The sequence below is a fragment of the Hydractinia symbiolongicarpus genome, chromosome 13 (assembly GCF_029227915.1).
Source record: "Hydractinia symbiolongicarpus strain clone_291-10 chromosome 13, HSymV2.1, whole genome shotgun sequence".
NCBI lineage: Eukaryota > Metazoa > Cnidaria > Hydrozoa > Anthoathecata > Hydractiniidae > Hydractinia > Hydractinia symbiolongicarpus.
Genome location: NC_079887.1, coordinates 27264617 through 27284689, shown reverse-complemented (window position 1 = coordinate 27284689; position 20073 = coordinate 27264617).

Sequence of the window (20073 nt, the reverse complement as noted above, 5' to 3'; positions counted from 1 at the left end):
ACTTTCTTTGTATACTTATGACTATACGGGCCAAGCCCGGGATTTACGGGAAGTCGCTGGTTTTTGTTTGCCGCCGATTAAACTTCTTTTATTCAGCGTCTCATCAAAAATGAAAACATTTTTGAAAACTACAAGTCTCATGCGTTTTAGTGGTGAAAAAATAATTTAAAAAATCGTTCGGGAAATGAGTTTACTCCCCGGGTACTTTCTTTGTATACTTTTGACTATACGGGCCAAGCCGGTATTTACGGGAAATCGCGGGTTTTCGTTTGCCGGCGATTAAACTTCTTTTATTCAGCGTCTCATCAAAAATGAAATCATTTTTAAAAACTACAAGTCTTATGCGTTTTAGTGGTGAAAAAATAATTTAAAAAATCGTTCGGGAAATGAGTTTACTCCCTGGATACTTTCTTTGTATACTTTTGACTATACGGGCCGAGTCCGGGATTTACGGGAAATCGCGGGTTTTCGTTTGCCGGCGATTAAACTTCTTTTATTCAGCGTCTCATCAAAAATGAAAACATTTTTGAAAACAACAAGTCTCATGCGTTTTAGTGGTGAAAAAATAATTTAAAAAATCGTTCGGGAAATGAGTTTACTCCCTGGGTACTTTCTTTGTATACTTTTGACTATACGGGCCGAGCCGGGATTTACGGGAAATCGCGGATTTTCGTTTGCCGGCGATTAAACTTCTTTTATTCAGCGTCTCATCAAAAATAAAAACATTTTTAAAAACTACAAGTCTCATGCGTTTTAGTGGTAAAATAATAATTTAAAAAATTGTTCGGGAAATGAGTTTACTCCCTGGGTACTTTCTTTGTATACTTTTGACTATACGGGCCAAGCCCGGGATTTACGGGAAGTCGCTGGTTTTCGTTTGCCGGCGATTAAACTTCTTTTATTCAGCGTCTCATCAAAAATGAAAACATTTTTGAAAACTACAAGTCTCATGCGTCATGCGTTTTAGTGGTGAAAAAATAATTTAAAAAATCGTTCGGGAAATGAGTTTACTCCCTGGGTACTTTCTTTGTATACTTATGACTATACGGGCCAAGCCCGGGATTTACGGGAAGTCGCTGGTTTTTGTTTGCCGCCGATTAAACTTCTTTTATTCAGCGTCTCATCAAAAATGAAAACATTTTTGAAAACTACAAGTCTCATGCGTTTTAGTGGTGAAAAAATAATTTAAAAAATCGTTCGGGAAATGAGTTTACTCCCCGGGTACTTTCTTTGTATACTTTTGACTATACGGGCCAAGCCGGTATTTACGGGAAATCGCGGGTTTTCGTTTGCCGGCGATTAAACTTCTTTTATTCAGCGTCTCATCAAAAATGAAATCATTTTTAAAAACTACAAGTCTTATGCGTTTTAGTGGTGAAAAAATAATTTAAAAAATCGTTCGGGAAATGAGTTTACTCCCTGGATACTTTCTTTGTATACTTTTGACTATACGGGCCGAGTCCGGGATTTACGGGAAATCGCGGGTTTTCGTTTGCCGGCGATTAAACTTCTTTTATTCAGCGTCTCATCAAAAATGAAAACATTTTTGAAAACAACAAGTCTCATGCGTTTTAGTGGTGAAAAAATAATTTAAAAAATCGTTCGGGAAATGAGTTTACTCCCTGGGTACTTTCTTTGTATACTTTTGACTATACGGGCCGAGCCGGGATTTACGGGAAATCGCGGATTTTCGTTTGCCGGCGATTAAACTTCTTTTATTCAGCGTCTCATCAAAAATGAAATCATTTTTAAAAACTACAAGTCTCATGCGTTTTAGTGGTGAAAAAATAATTTAAAAAATCGTTCGGGAAATGAGTTTACTCCCTGGATACTTTCTTTGTATACTTTTGACTATACGGGCCAAGCCCGGGATTTACGGGAAGTCGCTGGTTTTCGTTTGCCGGCGATTAAACTTCTTTTATTCAGCGTCTCATCAAAAATGAAAACATTTTTGAAAACTACAAGTCTCATGCGTCATGCGTTTTAGTGGTGAAAAAATAATTTAAAAAATCGTTCGGGAAATGAGTTTACTCCCTGGGTACTTTCTTTGTATACTTATGACTATACGGGCCAAGCCCGGGATTTACGGGAAGTCGCTGGTTTTTGTTTGCCGCCGATTAAACTTCTTTTATTCAGCGTCTCATCAAAAATGAAAACATTTTTGAAAACTACAAGTCTCATGCGTTTTAGTGGTGAAAAAATAATTTAAAAAATCGTTCGGGAAATGAGTTTACTCCCCGGGTACTTTCTTTGTATACTTTTGACTATACGGGCCAAGCCGGTATTTACGGGAAATCGCGGGTTTTCGTTTGCCGGCGATTAAACTTCTTTTATTCAGCGTCTCATCAAAAATGAAATCATTTTTAAAAACTACAAGTCTTATGCGTTTTAGTGGTGAAAAAATAATTTAAAAAATCGTTCGGGAAATGAGTTTACTCCCTGGATACTTTCTTTGTATACTTTTGACTATACGGGCCGAGTCCGGGATTTACGGGAAATCGCGGGTTTTCGTTTGCCGGCGATTAAACTTCTTTTATTCAGCGTCTCATCAAAAATGAAAACATTTTTGAAAACAACAAGTCTCATGCGTTTTAGTGGTGAAAAAATAATTTAAAAAATCGTTCGGGAAATGAGTTTACTCCCTGGGTACTTTCTTTGTATACTTTTGACTATACGGGCCGAGCCGGGATTTACGGGAAATCGCGGATTTTCGTTTGCCGGCGATTAAACTTCTTTTATTCAGCGTCTCATCAAAAATAAAAACATTTTTAAAAACTACAAGTCTCATGCGTTTTAGTGGTAAAATAATAATTTAAAAAATTGTTCGGGAAATGAGTTTACTCCCTGGGTACTTTCTTTGTATACTTTTGACTATACGGGCCAAGCCCGGGATTTACGGGAAGTCGCTGGTTTTCGTTTGCCGGCGATTAAACTTCTTTTATTCAGCGTCTCATCAAAAATGAAAACATTTTTGAAAACTACAAGTCTCATGCGTCATGCGTTTTAGTGGTGAAAAAATAATTTAAAAAATCGTTCGGGAAATGAGTTTACTCCCTGGGTACTTTCTTTGTATACTTATGACTATACGGGCCAAGCCCGGGATTTACGGGAAGTCGCTGGTTTTTGTTTGCCGCCGATTAAACTTCTTTTATTCAGCGTCTCATCAAAAATGAAAACATTTTTGAAAACTACAAGTCTCATGCGTTTTAGTGGTGAAAAAATAATTTAAAAAATCGTTCGGGAAATGAGTTTACTCCCCGGGTACTTTCTTTGTATACTTTTGACTATACGGGCCAAGCCGGTATTTACGGGAAATCGCGGGTTTTCGTTTGCCGGCGATTAAACTTCTTTTATTCAGCGTCTCATCAAAAATGAAATCATTTTTAAAAACTACAAGTCTTATGCGTTTTAGTGGTGAAAAAATAATTTAAAAAATCGTTCGGGAAATGAGTTTACTCCCTGGATACTTTCTTTGTATACTTTTGACTATACGGGCCGAGTCCGGGATTTACGGGAAATCGCGGGTTTTCGTTTGCCGGCGATTAAACTTCTTTTATTCAGCGTCTCATCAAAAATGAAAACATTTTTGAAAACAACAAGTCTCATGCGTTTTAGTGGTGAAAAAATAATTTAAAAAATCGTTCGGGAAATGAGTTTACTCCCTGGGTACTTTCTTTGTATACTTTTGACTATACGGGCCGAGCCGGGATTTACGGGAAATCGCGGATTTTCGTTTGCCGGCGATTAAACTTCTTTTATTCAGCGTCTCATCAAAAATAAAAACATTTTTAAAAACTACAAGTCTCATGCGTTTTAGTGGTAAAATAATAATTTAAAAAATCGTTTGGGAAATGAGTTTACTCCCTGGGTACTTTCTTTGTATACTTTTGACTATACGGGCCGAGTCCAGGATTTACGGGAAATCGCAGGTTTTCGTTTGCCGGCGATTAAACTTCTTTTATTCAGCGTCTCATCAAAAATGAAAACATTTTTGAAAAATAAAAATCTTCATGCGTTTTAGTGGTGAAAAAATAATTTAAAAAATCGTTCGGGAAATGAGTTTACTCCCTGGGTACTTTCTTTGTATACTTTTGACTATACGGGCCGAGTCCGGGATTTAGGGAAATCGCAGGTTTTCGTTTGCCGGCGATTAAACTTCTTTTATTCAGCGTCTCATCAAAAATGAAAACATTTTTAAAAACTACAAGTCCTATGCGTTTTAGTGGTGAAATAATAATTTAAAAAATCGTTTGGGAAATGAGTTTACTCCCTGGGAACTTTCTTTGTATACTTTTGACTATACGGGCCGAGTCCAGGATTTGCGGGAAATCGCAGGTTTTCGTTTGCTGGCGATTAAACTTCTTTTATTCAGCGTCTCATCAGAAATGAAAACATTTTTAAAAACTACAAGTCTCATGCGTTTTAGTGGTGAAAAAGTAATTTAAAAAATCGTTCGGGAAATGAGTTTACTCACTGGGTACTTTCTTTGTATACTTATGACTATACGGGCCAAGCCCGGGATTTACGGGAAGTCGCTGGTTTTCGTTTGCCGCCGATTAAACTTCTTTTATTCAGCGTCTCATCAAAAATGAAAACATTTTTGAAAACTACAAGTCTCATGCGTTTTAGTGGTGAAAAAATAATTTAAAAAATCGTTCGGGAAATGAGTTTACTCCCCCCGGGTACTTTCTTTGTATACTTTTGACTATACGGGCCAAGCCGGTATTTACGGGAAATCGCGGGTTTTCGTTTGCCGGCGATTAAACTTCTTTTATTCAGCGTCTCATCAAAAATGAAAACATTTTTGAAAACTACAAGTCTCATGCGTTTTAGTGGTGAAAAAATAATTTAAAAAATCGTTCGGGAAATGAGTTTACTCCCCCCGGGTACTTTCTTTGTATACTTTTGACTATACGGGCCAAGCCGGTATTTACGGGAAATCGCGGGTTTTCGTTTGCCGGCGATTAAACTTCTTTTATTCAGCGTCTCATCAAAAATGAAAACATTTTTAAAAACTACAAGTCTTATGCGTTTTAGTGGTGAAAAAATAATTTAAAAAATCGTTCGGGAAATGAGTTTACTCCCTGGATACTTTCTTTGTATACTTTTGACTATACGGGCCGAGTCCGGGATTTACGGGAAATCGCGGGTTTTCGTTTGCCGGCGATTAAACTTCTTTTATTCAGCGTCTCATCAAAAATGAAAACATTTTTGAAAACTACAAGTCTCATGCGTTTTAGTGGTGAAAAAATAATTTAAAAAATCGTTCGGGAAATGAGTTTACTCCCTGGGTACTTTCTTTGTATACTTTTGACTATACGGGCCGAGTCCGGGATTTACGGGAAATCGCGGATTTTCGTTTGCCGGCGATTAAACTTCTTTTATTCAGCGTCACATCAAATATGAAAATATTTTTGAAAAGTGCAAGTCTCATGCGTTTAGTGGTAAAAAAATAATATAAAAAATCGTTCTGGAAATGAGTTTACTCCCTGGGTACTTTCTTTGTATACTTTTGACTATACGGGCCAAGCCCGGGATTTACGGGAAATCACAGGTTTTCGTTTGCCGGCGATTAAACTGCTTTTATTCAGCGTCACATCAAAAATGAAAACTTTTTTAAAAACTACAAGTCTCATGCGTTTTAGTGGTGAAAAAATAATTTAAAAAATCTTTCGGGAAATGAGTTTACTCCCTGGGTACTTTCTTTGTATACTTTTGACTATACGGGCCAAGCCGGGATTTATGGGAAATCGCGGGTTTTCGTTTGCCGGCGATTAAACTTCTTTTATTCAGCGTCTCATCAAAAATGAAAACATTTTTAAAAACTGCAAGTCTCATGCGTTTTAGTGGTGAAAATATAATTTAAAAAATCGTTCTGAAAATGAGTTTACTCCCTGGGTACTTTCTTTGTATACTTTTGACTATACGGGCCGAGTCCGGGATTTAGGGAAATCGCAGGTTTTTGTTTGCCGGCGATTAAACTGCTTTTATTCAGCGTCTCATCAAAAATGAAAACATTCTTGAAAACTACAAGTCTTATGCGTTTTAGTGGTGAAAAAATAATTTAAAAAATCGTTCTGGAAATGAGTTTACTCCCTGGGTACTTTCTTTGTATACTTTTGACTATACGGGCCGAGTCCGGGATTTACGGGAAATCGCGGGTTTTCGTTTGCCGGCGATTAAACTGCTTTTATTCAGCGTCACATCAAAAATGAAAACTTTTTTAAAAACTACAAGTCTCATGCGTTTTAGTGGTGAAAAAATAATTTAAAAAACCGTTCGGGAAATGAGTTTACTCCCTGGGTACTTTCTTTGTATACTTTTGACTATACGGGCCAAGCCGGGATTTATGGGAAATCGCGGGTTTTCGTTTGCCGGCGATTAAACTTCTTTTATTCAGCGTCTCATCAAAAATGAAAACATTTTTAAAAACTGCAAGTCTCATGCGTTTTAGTGGTGAAAATATAATTTAAAAAATCGTTCTGAAAATGAGTTTACTCCCTGGGTACTTTCTTTGTATACTTTTGACTATACGGGCCGAGTCCGGGATTTAGGGAAATCGCAGGTTTTTGTTTGCCGGCGATTAAACTGATTTTATTCAGCGTCTCATCAAAAATGAAAACATTCTTGAAAACTACAAGTCTCATGCGTTTTAGTGGTGAAATAATAATTTAAAAAATCGTTTGGGAAATGAGTTTACTCCCTGGGTACTTTCTTTGTATACTTTTGACTATACGGGCCGAGTCCAGGATTTACGGGAAATCGCAGGTTTTCGTTTGCCGGCGATTAAACTTCTTTTATTCAGCGTCTCATCAAAAATGAAAACATTTTTAAAAACTACAAGTCTCATGCGTTTTAGTGGTGAAAAAATAATTCAAAAAATCGTTCGGGAAATGAGTTTACTCCCTGTGTACTTTCTTTGTATACTTTTGACTATACGGGCCGAGTCCGGGATTTACGGGAAATCGCGGATTTTCGTTTGCCGGCGATTAAACTTCTTTTATTCAGCGTCCCATCAAATATGAAAATATTTTTGAAAACTACAAGTCTCATGCGTTTAGTGGTAAAAAAATAATATAAAAAATCGTTCGGGAAATGAGTTTACTCCCTTGGTACTTTCTTTGTGTACTTTTGACTATACGGGCCAAGCCCGGGATAACGGGAAATCGCGGATTTTCGTTTTCCGGCGATTAAACTGCTTTTATTCAGCGTCTCATCAAAAATGAAAACATTCTTGAAAACTACAAGTCTCATGCGTTTTAGTGGTGAAATAATAATTTAAAAAATCGTTTGGGAAATGAGTTTACTCCCTGGGTACTTTCTTTGTATACTTTTGACTATACGGGCCGAGTCCAGGATTTACGGGAAATCGCAGGTTTTCGTTTGCCGGCGATTAAACTTCTTTTATTCAGCGTCTCATCAAAAATGAAAACATTTTTAAAAACTACAAGTCTCATGCGTTTTAGTGGTGAAAAAGTAATTTAAAAAATCGTTCGGGAAATGAGTTTACTCCCTGGGTGCTTTCTTTGTATACTTTTGACTATGCGGGCCGAGTCTGGGATTTAGGGAAATCGCAGGTTTTCGTTTGCCGGCGATTAAACTGGTTTTATTCAGCGTCTCATCAAAAATGAAAACATTTTTGAAAACTAAAATTCTCATGCGTTTTAGTGGTGAAAAAATAATTTAAAAAATCGTTCTGGAAATGAGTTTACTCACAGGGTACTTTCTTTGTATACATTCGACTATACGGGCCAAGCCCGGGATTTACGGGAAATCGCGGGTTTTCGTTTTCCGGCAATTAAAACTCTTTCATTAAGCGTCTCATCAAAAATGAAAATATTTTTGAAAACTACAAGTCTCATGCGTTTTAGTTTTGAAAAAAAAATTTAAAAAATCGTTCGGGAAATGAGTTTACTCCCTGGGTACTTTCTTTGTATACATTCGACTATACGGGCCAAGACCCGGATATACGGGAAAACGCGGGATATCGTTTGCCGGCGATTAAACCTCTTTCATTAAGCGTCTCATCAAAAATGAAAACATTTTTGAAAACTACAAGTCTCATGCGTTTTAGTGGTGAAAAAATAATTCAAAAAATCGTTCGGGAAATGAGTTTACTCCCTGGGTACTTTCTTTGTATACTTTTGACTATACGGGCCGAGTCCGGGATTTACGGGAAATCGCGGATTTTCGTTTGCCAGCGATTAAACTTCCTTTATTCAGCGTCCCATCAAATATGAAAATATTTTTGAAAACTACAAGTCTCATGCGTTTAGTGGTAAAAAAATAATATAAAAAATCGTTCGGGAAATGTGTTTACTCCCTGGGTACTTTCTTTGTATACTTTTGACTATACGGGCCAAGCCCGGGATTACGGGAAATCGCGGATTTTCGTTTGCCGGCGATTAAACTTCTTTTATTCAGCGTCTCAACAAAAGTGAAAACATTTTTAAAAACTACAAGTCTTATGCGTTTTAGTGGTGAAAAAATAATTTAAAAAATTGTTCGGGAAATGAGTTTACTCCCTGGGTACTTTCTTTGTATACTTTTGACTATACGGGCCAAGCCCGGGATTTACGGGAAGTCGCTGGTTTTCGTTTGCCGGCGATTAAACTTCTTTTATTCAGCGTCTCATCAAAAATGAAAACATTTTTGAAAACTACAAGTCTCGTGCGTCATGCGTTTTAGCGGTGAAAAAATAATTTAAAAAATCGTTCGGGAAATGAGTTTACTCCCTGGGTACTTTCTTTGTATACTTATGACTATACGGGCCAAGCCCGGGATTTACGGGAAGTCGCTGGTTTTTGTTTGCCGCCGATTAAACTTCTTTTATTCAGCGTCTCATCAAAAATGAAAACATTTTTGAAAACTACAAGTCTCATGCGTTTTAGTGGTGAAAAAATAATTTAAAAAATCGTTCGGGAAATGAGTTTACTCCCCGGGTACTTTCTTTGTATACTTTTGACTATACGGGCCAAGCCGGTATTTACGGGAAATCGCGGGTTTTCGTTTGCCGGCGATTGAACTTCTTTTATTCAGCGTCTCATCAAAAATGAAATCATTTTTAAAAACTACAAGTCTTATGCGTTTTAGTGGTGAAAAAATAATTTAAAAAATCGTTCGGGAAATGAGTTTACTCCCTGGATACTTTCTTTGTATACTTTTGACTATACGGGCCGAGTCCGGGATTTACGGGAAATCGCGGGTTTTCGTTTGCCGGCGATTAAACTTCTTTTATTCAGCGTCTCATCAAAAATGAAAACATTTTTGAAAACAACAAGTCTCATGCGTTTTAGTGGTGAAAAAATAATTTAAAAAATCGTTCGGGAAATGAGTTTACTCCCTGGGTACTTTTTTTGTATACTTTTGACTATACGGGCCGAGCCCGGGATTTACGGGAAATCGCGGATTTTCGTTTGCCGGCGATTAAACTTCTTTTATTCAGCGTCCCATCAAATATGAAAATATTTTTGAAAAGTACAAGTCTCATGCGTTTAGTGGTAAAAAAATAATATAAAAAATCGTTCGGGAAATGAGTTTACTCCCTGGGTACTTTCTTTGTATACTTTTGACTATACGGGCCGAGTCCAGGATTTACGGGAAATCGCAGGTTTTCGTTTGCCGGCGATTAAACTTCTTTTATTCAGCTTCTCATCAAAAATGAAAACATTTTTATAAACTACAAGTCTCATGCGTTTTAGTGGTGAAAAAATAATTCAAAAAATCGTTCGGGAAATGAGTTTACTCCCTGAGTACTTTCTTTGTATACTTTTGACTATACGGGCCAAGCCCGGGATTTACGGGAAATCGCGGGTTTTCGTTTGCCGGCGATTAAACTTCTTTTATTCAGCGTCTCATCAAAAATGAAAACATTTTAAAAAACTACAAGTCTTATGCGTTTTAGTGGTGAAAAAATAATTTAAAAATTCGTTCTGGAAATGAGTTTACTCCCTGGGTACTTTCTTTGTATACTTTTGACTATACGGGCCGAGTCCGGGATTTAGGGAAATCACAGGTTTTCGTTTGCCGGCGATTAAACTGCTTTTATTCAGCGTCACATCAAAAATGAAAACTTTTTTAAAAACTACAAGTCTCATGCGTTTTAGTGGTGAAAAAATAATTTAAAAAATCGTTCGGGAAATGAGTTTACTCCCTGGGTACTTTCTTTGTATACTTTTGACTATACGGGCCGAGCCGGGATTTATGGGAAATCGCGGGTTTTCGTTTGCCGGCGATTAAACTTCTTTTATTCAGCGTCTCATCAAAAATGAAAACATTTTTAAAAACTGCAAGTCTCATGCGTTTTAGTGGTGAAAATATAATTTAAAAAATCGTTCTGGAAATGAGTTTACTCCCTGGGTACTTTCTTTGTAAACTTTTGACTATACGGGCCGAGTCCGGGATTTAGGGAAATCGCAGGTTTTTGTTTGCCGGCGATTAAACTGCCTTTATTCAGCGTCTCATCAAAAATGAAAACATTCTTGAAAACTACAAGTCTCATGCGTTTTAGTGGTGAAATAATAATTTAAAAAATCGTTTGGGAAATGAGTTTACTCCCTGGGTACTTTCTTTGTATACTTTTGACTATACGGGCCGAGTCCAGGATTTACGGGAAATTGCAGGTTTTCGTTTGCCGGCGATTAAACTTCTTTTGTTCAGCGTCTCATCAAAAATGAAAACATTTTTAAAAACTACAAGTCTCATGCGTTTTAGTGGTGAAAAAATAATTCAAAAAATCGTTCGGGAAATGAGTTTACTCCCTGAGTACTTTCTTTGTATACTTTTGACTATACGGGCCGAGTCCGGGATTTACGGGAAATCGCGGATTTTCGTTTGCCGGCGATTAAACTTCTTTTATTTAGCGTCCCATCAAATATGAAAATATTTTTGAAAACTACAAGTCTCATGCGTTTAGTGGTAAAAAAATAATATAAAAAATCGTTCGGGAAATGAGTTTACTCCCTTGGTACTTTCTTTGTATACTTTTGACTATACGGGCCAAGCCCGGGATAACGGGAAATCGCGGATTTTCGTTTGCCAGCGATTAAACTGCTTTTATTCAGCGTCTCATCAAAAATGAAAACATTCTTGAAAACTACAAGTCTCATGCGTTTTAGTGGTGAAATAATAATTTAAAAAATCGTTTGGGAAATGAGTTTACTCCCTGGGTACTTTCTTTGTATACTTTTGACTATACGGGCCGAGTCCAGGATTTACGGGAAATCGCAGGTTTTCGTTTGCCGGCGATTAAACTTCTTTTATTCAGCGTCTCATCAAAAATGAAAACATTTTTAAAAACTACAAGTCTCATGCGTTTTAGTGGTGAAAAAGTAATTTAAAAAATCGTTCGGGAAATGAGTTTACTCCCTGGGTGCTTTCTTTGTATACTTTTGACTATGCGGGCCGAGTCTGGGATTTAGGGAAATCGCAGGTTTTCGTTTGCCGGCGATTAAACTGGTTTTATTCAGCGTCTCATCAAAAATGAAAACATTTTTGAAAACTAAAATTCTCATGCGTTTTAGTGGTGTAAAAATAATTTAAAAAATCGTTCTGGAAATGAGTTTACTCACAGGGTACTTTCTTTGTATACATTCGACTATACGGGCCAAGCCCGGGATTTACGGGAAATCGCGGGTTTTCCTTTTCCGGCGATTAAAACTCTTTCATTAAGTGTCTCATCAAAAATGAAAACATTTTTGAAAACTACAAGTCTCATGCGTTTTAGTTTTGAAAAAAAAATTTAAAAAATCGTTCGGGAAATGAGTTTACTCCCTGGGTACTTTCTTTGTATACATTCGACTATACGGGCCAAGACCCGGATATACGGGAAAACGCGGGATATCGTTTGCCGGCGATTAAACCTCTTTCATTAAGCGTCTCATCAAAAATGAAAACATTTTTGAAAACTACAAGTCTTATGCGTTTTAGTGGTGAAAAAATAATTCAAAAAATCGTTGGGGAAATGAGTTTACTCCCTGGGTACTTTCTTTGTATACTTTTGACTATACGGGCCGAGTCCGGGATTTACGGGAAATCGCGGATTTTCGTTTGCCGGCGATTAAACTTCCTTTATTCAGCGTCCCATCAAATATGAAAATATTTTTGAAAACTACAAGTCTCATGCGTTTAGTGGTAAAAAAATAATATAAAAAATCGTTCGAGAAATGAGTTTACTCCCTGGGTACTTTCTTTGTATACTTTTGACTATACGGGCCAAGCCCGGGATTACGGGAAATCGCGGATTTTCGTTTGCCGGCGATTAAACTTCTTTTATTCAGCGTCTCATCAAAAGTGAAAACATTTTTAAAAACTACAAGTCTTATGCGTTTTAGTGGTGAAAAAATAATTTAAAAAATTGTTCGGGAAATGAGTTTACTCCCTGGGTACTTTCTTTGTATACTTTTGACTATACGGGCCAAGCCCGGGATTTACGGGAAGTCGCTGGTTTTCGTTTGCCGGCGATTAAACTTCTTTTATTCAGCGTCTCATCAAAAATGAAAACATTTTTGAAAACTACAAGTCTCATGCGTCATGCGTTTTAGTGGTGAAAAAATAATTTAAAAAATCGTTCGGGAAATGAGTTTACTCCCTGGGTACTTTCTTTGTATACTTATGACTATACGGGCCAAGCCCGGGATTTACGGGAAGTCGCTGGTTTTTGTTTGCCGCCGATTAAACTTCTTTTATTCAGCGTCTCATCAAAAATGAAAACATTTTTGAGAACTACAAGTCTCATGCGTTTTAGTGGTGAAAAAATAATTTAAAAAATCGTTCGGGAAATGAGTTTACTCCCCGGGTACTTTCTTTGTATACTTTTGACTATACGGGCCAAGCCGGTATTTACGGGAAATCGCGGGTTTTCGTTTGCCGGCGATTAAACTTCTTTTATTCAGCGTCTCATCAAAAATGAAAACATTTTTAAAAACTACAAGTCTTATGCGTTTTAGTGGTGAAAAAATAATTTAAAAAATCGTTCGGGAAATGAGTTTACTCCCTGGATACTTTCTTTGTATACTTTTGACTATACGGGCCGAGTCCGGGATTTACGGGAAATCGCGGGTTTTCGTTTGCCGGCGATTAAACTTCTTTTATTCAGCGTCTCATCAAAAATGAAAACATTTTTGAAAACAACAAGTCTCATGCGTTTTAGTGGTGAAAAAATAATTTAAAAAATCGTTCGGGAAATGAGTTTAATCCCTGGGTAGTTTCTTTGTATACTTTTGACTATACGGGCCGAGCCCGGGATTTACGGGAAATCGCGGATTTTCGTTTGCCGGCGATTAAACTTCTTTTATTCAGCGTCCCATCAAATATGACAATATTTTTGAAAAGTACAAGTCTCATGCGTTTAGTGGTAAAAAAATAATATAAAAAATCGTTCGGGAAATGAGTTTACTCCCTGGGTACTTTCTTTGTATACTTTTGACTATACGGGCCGAGTCCAGGATTTACGGGAAATCGCAGGTTTTCGTTTGCCGGCGATTAAACTTCTTTTATTCAGCGTCTCATCAAAAATGAAAACATTTTTAAAAACTACAAGTCTCATGCGTTTTAGTGGTGAAAAAATAATTCAAAAAATCGTTCGGGAAATGAGTTTACTCCCTGAGTACTTTCTTTGTATACTTTTGACTATACGGGCCAAGCCCGGGATTTACGGGAAATCGCGGGTTTTCGTTTGCCGGCGATTAAACTTCTTTTATTCAGTGTCTCATCAAAAATGAAAACATTTTAAAAAACTACAAGTCTTATGCGTTTTAGTGGTGAAAAAATAATTTAAAAATTCGTTCTGGAAATGAGTTTACTCCCTGGGTACTTTCTTTGTATACTTTTGACTATACGGGCCGAGTCCGGGATTTAGGGAAATCACAGGTTTTCGTTTGCCGGCGATTAAACTTCTTTTATTCAGCGTCTCATCAAAAATGAAAACATTTTTAAAAACTACAAGTCTCATGAGTTTTAGTGGTGAAAAAATAATTCAAAAAATCGTTCGGGAAATGAGTTTACTCCCTGAGTACTTTCTTTGTATACTTTTGACTATACGGGCCAAGCCCGGGATTTACGGAAAATCGCGGGTTTTCGTTTGCCGGCGATTAAACTTCTTTTATTCAGCGTCTCATCAAAAATGAAAACATTTTAAAAAACTACAAGTCTTATGCGTTTTAGTGGTGAAAAAATAATTTAAAAATTCGTTCTGGAAATGAGTTTACTCCCTGGGTACTTTCTTTGTATACTTTTGACTATACGGGCCGAGTCCGGGATTTAGGGAAATCACAGGTTTTCGTTTGCCGGCGATTAAACTGCTTTTATTCAGCGTCACATCAAAAATGAAAACTTTTTTAAAAACTACAAGTCTCATGCGTTTTAGTGGTGTAAAAATAATTTAAAAAATCGTTCGGGAAATGAGTTTACTCCCTGGGTACTTTCTTTGTATACTTTTGACTATACGGGCCAAGCCGGGATTTATGGGAAATCGCGGGTTTTCGTTTGCCGGCGATTAAACTTCTTTTATTCAGCGTCTCATCAAAAATGAAAACATTTTTAAAAACTGCAAGTCTCATGCGTTTTAGTGGTGAAAATATAATTTAAAAAATCGTTCTGGAAATGAGTTTACTCCCTGGGTACTTTCTTTGTATACTTTTGACTATACGGGCCGAGTCCGGGATTTAGGGAAATCGCAGGTTTTTGTTTGCCGGCGATTAAACTGCTTTTATTCAGCGTCTCATCAAAAATGAAAACATTCTTGAAAACTACAAGTCTCATGCGTTTTAGTGGTGAAATAATAATTTAAAAAATCGTTTGGGAAATGAGTTTACTCCCTGGGTACTTTCTTTGTATACTTTTGACTATACGGGCCGAGTCCAGGATTTACGGGAAATCGCAGGTTTTCGTTTGCCGGCGATTAAACTTCTTTCGTTCAGCGTCTCATCAAAAATGAAAACATTTTTAAAAACTACAAGTCTTATGCGTTTTAGTGGTGAAATAATAATTTAAAAAATCGTTCGGGAAATGAGTTTACTTCCTTGGTACTTTCTTTGTATACTTTTGACTATACGGGCCAAGCCCGGGATAACGGGAAATCGCGGATTTTCGTTTGCCGGCGATTAAACTGCTTTTATTCAGCGTCTCATCAAAAATGAAAACATTCTTGAAAACTACAAGTCTCATGCGTTTTAGTGGTGAAATAATAATTTAAAAAATCGTTTGGGAAATGAGTTTACTCCCTGGGTACTTTCTTTGTATACTTTTGACTATACGGGCCGAGTCCAGGATTTACGGGAAATCGCAGGTTTTCGTTTGCCGGCGATTAAACTTCTTTTATTCAGCGTCTCATCAAAAATGAAAACATTTTTAAAAACTACAAGTCTCATGCGTTTTAGTGGTGAAAAAGTAATTTAAAAAATCGTTCGGGAAATGAGTTTACTCCCTGGGTGCTTTCTTTGTATACTTTTGACTATGCGGGCCTAGTCTGGGATTTAAGGAAGTCGCAGGTTTTCGTTTGCCGGCGATTAAACTGGTTTTATTCAGCGTCTCATCAAAAATGAAAACATTTTTGAAAACTAAAATTCTCATGCGTTTTAGTGGTGAAAAAATAATTTAAAAAATCGTTCTGGAAATGAGTTTACTCACAGGGTTTTCGTTTTCCGGCTATTAAAACTCTTTCATTAAGCGTCTCATCAAAAATGAAAACATTTTTGAAAACTACAAGTCTCATGCGTTTTAGTTTTGAAAAAAAAATTTAAAAAATCGTTCGGGAAATGAGTTTACTCCCTGGGTACTTTCTTTTTATACATTCGACTATACGGGCCAAGCCCCGGATATACGGGAAAACGCGGGATATCGTTTGCCGGCGATTAAACTTCTTTTATTCAGCGTCTCATCAAAAGTGAAAACATTTTTAAAAACTACAAGTCTTATGCGTTTTACTGGTGAAAAAATAATTTAAAAAATTGTTCGGGAAATGAGTTTACTCCCTGGGTACTTTCTTTGTATACTTTTGACTATACGGGCCAAGCCCGGGATTTACGGGAAGTCGCTGGTTTTCGTTTGCCGGCGATTAAACTTCTTTTATTCAGCGTCTCATCAAAAATGAAAATATTTTTGAAAACTACAAGTCTCATGCGTTTAGTGGTAAAAAAATAATATAAAAAATCGTTCGGGAAATGAGTTTACTCCCTGGGTACTTTCTTTGTATACTTTTGACTATACGGGCGAAGCCCGGGATTACGGGAAATCGCGGATTTTCATTTGCTGGCGATTAAACTTCTTTTATTCAGCGTCTCATCAAAAGTGAAAACATTTTTAAAAACTACAAGTCTTATGCGTTTTAGTGGTGAAAAAATAATTTAAAAAATTGTTCGGGAAATGAGTTTACTCCCTGGGTACTTTCTTTGTATACTTTTGACTATACGGGCCAAGCCCGGGATTTACGGGAAGTCGCTGGTTTTCGTTTGCCGGCGATTAAACTTCTTTTATTCAGCGTCTCATCAAAAATGAAAACATTTTTGAAAACTACAAGTCTCATGCGTCATGCGTTTTAGTGGTGAAAAAATAATTTAAAAAATCGTTCGGGAAATGAGTTTACTCCCCGGGTACTTTCTTTGTATACTTTTGACTATACGGGCCAAGCCGGGATTTACGGGAAATCGCGGGTTTTCCTTTGCCGGCGATTAAACTTCTTTTATTCAGCGTCTCATCAAAAATGAAAACATTTTTAAAAACTACAAGTCTCATGCGTTTTAGTAGTGAAAAAATAATTTAAAAAATCGTTCGGGAAATGAGTTTACTCCCTGGGTACTTTCTTTGTATACTTTTGACTATACGGGCCGAGTCCGGGATTTACGGGAAATCGCGGGTTTTCGTTTGCCGGCGAATAAACTTCTTTTATTCGGCGTCTCATCAAAAATGAAAACATTTTTAAAAACTACAAGTCTTATGCGTTTTAGTGGTGAAAAAATAATTTTAAAAATCGTTCTGGAAATGAGTTTACTCCCTGGGTACTTTCTTTGTATACTTTGACTATACGGGCCGAGTCCGGGATTTAGGGAAATCGCGGGTTTTTGTTTGCCGGCGATTAAACTGCTTTTATTCAGCGTCTCATCAAAAATGAAAACATTTTTGAAAACTACAAGACTCATGCGTTTTAGTGGTGAAAAAATAATTTAAAAAATCGTTCGGGAAATGAGTTTACTCCCTGGGTACTTTCTTTGTATACTTTTGACTATACGGGCCAAGCCCCGGATTTACGGGAAAACGCGGGATTTCATTTGCCGGCGATTAAACCTCTTTCATTAAGCGTCTCATCAAAAATGAAAACATTTTTGAAAACTACAAGTCTCATGCGTTTAGTGGTAAAAAAATAATTTAAAAAATCGTTCGGGAAATGAGTTTACTCCCTGGGTGCTTTCTTTGTATACTTTTGACTATGCGGGCCGAGTCTGGGATTTAGGGAAATCGCAGGTTTTCGTTTGCCGGCGATTAAACTGGTTTTATTCTGCGTCTCATCAAAAATGAAAACATTTTTGAAAACTAAAATTCTCATGCGTTTTAGTGGTGAAAAAATAATTTAAAAAATCGTTCTGGAAATGAGTTTACTCACAGGGTTTTCGTTTTCCGGCTATTAAAACTCTTTCATTAAGCGTCTCATCAAAAATGAAAACATTTTTGAAAACTACAAGTCTCATGCGTTTTAGTTTTGAAAAAAAAATTTAAAAAATCGTTCGGGAAATGAGTTTACTCCCTGGGTACTTTCTTTGTATACATTCGACTATACGGGCCAAGCCCCGGATATACGGGAAAACGCGGGATATCGTTTGCCGGCGATTAAACCTCTTTCATTAAGCGTCTCATCAAAAATGAAAACATTTTTGAAAACTAAAAGTCTCATGCGTTTTAGTGGTGAAAAAATAATTCAAAAAATCGTTCGGGAAATGAGTTTACTCCCTGGGTGCTTTCTTTGTATACTTTTGACTATGCGGGCCGAGTCTGGGATTTAGGGAAATCGCAGGTTTTCGTTTGCCGGCGATTAAACTGGTTTTATTCTGCGTCTCATCCAAAATGAAAACATTTTTGAAAACTAAAATTCTCATGCGTTTTAGTGGTGAAAAAATAATTTAAAAAATCGTTCTGGAAATGAGTTTACTCCCTGGGTACTTTCTTTGTATACTTTTGACTATACGGGCCAAGCCCGGGATTTACGGGAAGTCGCTGGTTTTCGTTTGTCGGCGATTAAACTTCTTTTATTCAGCGTCTCATCAAAAATGAAAACATTTTTGAAAACTACAAGTCTCATGCGTCATGCGTTTTAGTGGTGAAAAAATAATTTAAAAAATCGTTCGGGAAATGAGTTTACTCCCCGGGTACTTTCTTTGTATACTTTTGACTATACGGGCCAAGCCGGGATTTACTGGAAATCGCGGGTTTTCCTTTGCCGGCGATTAAACTTCTTTTATTCAGCGTCTCATCAAAAATGAAAACATTTTTAAAAACTACAAGTCTTATGCGTTTTAGTGGTGAAAAAATAATTTAAAAAATCGTTCTGGAAATGAGTTTACTCTCAGGGTACTTTCTTTGTATACATTCGACTATACGTGCCAAGCCTGGGATTTACGGGAAATCGCGGGTTTTCGTTTGCCGGCGATTAAACTGCTTTTATTCAGCGTCTCATCAAAAATGAAAACATTCTTGAAAACTACAAGTCTCATGCGTTTTAGTGGTGAAATAATAATTTAAAAAATCGTTTGGGAAATGAGTTTACTCCCTGGGTACTTTCTTTGTATACTTTTGACTATACGGGCCAAGGCCGGGATTTACGGGAAGTCGCGGGTTTTCATTTGCCGGCGATTAAACTTCTTTTATTCAGCGTCTCATCAAAAATGAAAACATTTTTGAAAACTACAAGTCTCATGCGTTTTAGTGGTGAAAAAATAATTTAAAAAATCGTTCGGGAAATGAGTTTACTCCCTGGGTACTTTCTTTGTATACTTTTGACTATACGGGCCGAGTCCGGGATTTACGGGAAATCGCGGGTTTTCGTTTGCCGGCGAATAAACTTCTTTTATTCAGCGTCTCATCAAAAATGAAAACATTTTTAAAAACTACAAGTCTTATGCGTTTTAGTGGTGAAAAAATAATTTTAAAAATCGTTCTGGAAATGAGTTTACTCCCTGGGTACTTTCTTTGTATACTTTGACTATACGGGCCGAGTCCGGGATTTAGGGAAATCGCAGGTTTTTGTTTGCCGGCGATTAAACTGCTTTTATTCAGCGTCTCATCAAAAATGAAAACATTTTTGAAAACTACAAGTCTCATGCGTTTTAGTGGTGAAAAAATAATTTAAAAAATCGTTCGGGAAATGAGTTTACTCCCTGGGTACTTTCTTTGTATACTTTTGACTATACGGGCCAAGCCCCGGATTTACGGGAAATCGCGGGTTTTCGTTTGCCGGCGATTAGACTTCTTTTATTCAGCGTCTCATCAAAAATGAAAACATTTTTAAAAACTACAAGTCTTATGCGTTTTAGTGGTGAAAAAATAATTTTAAAAATCGTTCTGGAAATGAGTTTACTCCCTGGGTACTTTCTTTGTATACTTTGACTATACGGGCCGAGTCCGGGATTTAGGGAAATCGCAGGTTTTTGTTTGCCGGCGATTAAACTGCTTTTATTCAGCGTCTCATCAAAAATGAAAACATTTTTGAAAACTACAAGTCTCATGCGTTTTAGTGGTGAAAAAATAATTTAAAAAATCGTTCGGGAAATGAGTTTACTCCCTGGGTACTTTCTTTGTATACTTTTGACTATACGGGCCAAGCCCCGGATTTACGGGAAAACGCGGGATTTCATTTGCCGGCGATTAAACCTCTTTCATTAAGCGTCTCATCAAAAATGAAAACATTTTTGAAAACTACAAGTCTCATGCGTTTTAGTGGTGAAAAAATAATTTAAAAAATCGTTCAAGAAATGAGTTTACTCCCTGGGAACTTTCTTTGTATACTTTTGACTATACGGGCCAAGCCGGGATTTACGGGAAATCGCGGGTTTTCGTTTGCCGGCGATTAAACTTCTTTTATTCAGC